Source organism: Solanum tuberosum, unplaced genomic scaffold, assembly GCF_000226075.1.
Source record: "Solanum tuberosum cultivar DM 1-3 516 R44 unplaced genomic scaffold, SolTub_3.0 scf00072, whole genome shotgun sequence".
NCBI lineage: Eukaryota > Viridiplantae > Streptophyta > Magnoliopsida > Solanales > Solanaceae > Solanum > Solanum tuberosum.
The window spans coordinates 1708896-1711586 of NW_006238999.1; positions in this window are offsets into that span (position 1 = coordinate 1708896).

Here is a 2691-nt window from a genome sequence, read left to right on the forward strand (position 1 = left end):
TGCTTAAAATTTGAAAAAAAGACAACATCCAATTACACACTACAACAAGTATTATGAATCAGATCCTACCTATTCTTACCGTTAAAATAATATACCACCATTACTCCCAAAATCTCTTGCCATTACTCAAACAACGCCGATGCGTTCTAACAATACAACTGCTGCATAATAACGGACTAAACAATGTGTCCTTTCGCTAACTATAAACATGTTGCTTGGAATTTCATAAAACACTCAACTGCCAGTTGCTCGCTAAAACGACTATTACCAAAAAACACCAACCTATTCTTACTGAAATAGCTTACCACCCTTATTCCGACGATATCTACCCATAACTCCAACAACCCTGGTGCCTTATAAGAATTCAAGTGCGCCCCGTTGATAATTCAATACCGATCGGATTGGCCGGTAATCATAATACAGAAATATATAAGCCAAATTTAACCACCCAACAACGACAAAATCAAGCGCTTAGCTGGGACTGTTGCCTGATACATACATCAAAATATAATTCAAAGAACCAAATAAAGAGCACTACACTGTACCCCGATCGATAACAACAGCGCAGGTGAGTCAAGATAAAGTACCACAACATCACTTGAATAATATAAAACAACAGGTAAATTGGGATAGCCCACTGGGTGAATTCACCACAAATTTACGTGTAGTTGTTCCAAATATATGCCTCATCTGTAAATGAGACAAATACACATTTGTACAAATTAAAGGGAATATTGGTTACAGCAACACAACTTTAGGATACAAACTCCCTTATGTTGCACTGAATTTTGTAGGCTTATATATAATTTTTCAACATTGCAGATTACCCGTCGTCTCTGCCAGGAAAAATCAAGCTTTACGAATAATATTCGATCAGACATAATGGACGTCATATCAGACATTATTAAGGCGTTTAGAAGGCCTGCTGATGTACCCGCCCATATTAGGAAACTGCAACAACTTCTGCCTCTTTTAGCAGTCCAAGACAGCATGTTGAAACAGAGAATAAAGAATTATACATCGTCATCAATCTCCAGCCAACGGGTTGTCGAAATACGAAAACTCAAAATAATTCGGGGAAAGTATGCGCGTTTGAAGAGTAAGCTCACATTACTTCAAAGGCAATACAAAGGTCACCCATTGAAGCAAGCAAAGCGTGTTCTATATTACATCAAAATCTTGGAAAAGGTGGTGCAAGCTACAGATATCAGAACGCCAGAAATCCATCGACAAATACAGGGTAAGTTGCTATTGTTCCATATATCCACTGCATAACTCCCAAACAGATTTACCAAATTGAACTACTAACTACGTATGTCGATGCTACACCTAAACATTACAACACAGAAGGAAAGAAAGACATCTCCCCATTAATCAATACTAGCACGTTACAATAGTTGCTACCAATCTTTCCCATACATTTACATTATTCGAAACTCTTCACGCCTCATTACAGTAGGAACATAAATACAATGTGATATTTGCCATGCATAATAACGTAGACATAGTCTATACTTACAGATAAATCCAAGATGTATTATACTGAGTAACAATTTTTTTAATAAACATCTTCTCAGGCGGACATTGTAACCAATCCAATGACTCAGTTATGGAGGAATGTCCAGACGTCTCACATGTAATACATCCGCAGATAAGTAGTAGCAGACAGGCCAGTCAGAACAGTACAGGTACAACTGTCACCCAGTCAACAACACACATAATAACATATACACATAACCCTGTATTGGTTACAGAACTTCATTATTCATGAATTAAATACTTATATCGTCTCCCACTGGACTTATATGACAGCTGGATACAAGACAAGATTGATTTTGGGCCCTCCAACGTACACCTGTCAATATTGTCAGTCAATTCTGTGGTATGAGGAACGGACAGACAAAAGTAAAAATACACGACAACCCAAATTTGCACTTTGCTGTATGGAAGGACGAATCTGTGTACCATTATTGACTCAACCACCACCGTATCTCAAATATCTATTGGGCACTGAATCCGGAAAAGTGGGGATGAACTTTAGGAAAAATATCAGGGTATATAACTCCATGTTTGCATTTACATCAATGGGAGGTCGAGTTGATAGATCAATCAATCGTTCTAAGGGACCTTATGTATTCAGAATAAGTGGGCAAAATTATCATCACATAGGCTCACTATTACCAGAAATTGGAAAAAGTCCACAATTTGCACAACTCTATATATATGACACGGATAATGAGATAGAGAATAGAATCAAAAGTCTGATGCATGAAGAAGTAGAAACAGAAATCGTACAAGGAATATCTGAAATGTTGGACGAGCATAATGTTTTGGTCAAATCATTTCGTATGGCAAGGGATAGATACAGAGAACAACCACAAGCAGAGTTTCGTATGCGCATCCTATCTGAGAGGACCCAAGATGGTCGACAATACAACAGACCAACGGCTTCTGAAGTTGCTGGATTAATCGTAGGAGACCTTACAGATGCTAACTTCCAGCGAGATGTCATTGTGGAACACCGCAAGAACGGACTGCAAAGGATCACAGATTTACACCCAAGCTTCATGTCGATGAATTACCCATTAATACATCCCTATGGGGAAGATGGATATAGGCTTGGAATACCTTTACATTCTGAGAGTCAAAAAACATACACTCGGACAACCTTGACAATGAGACAATTTTATG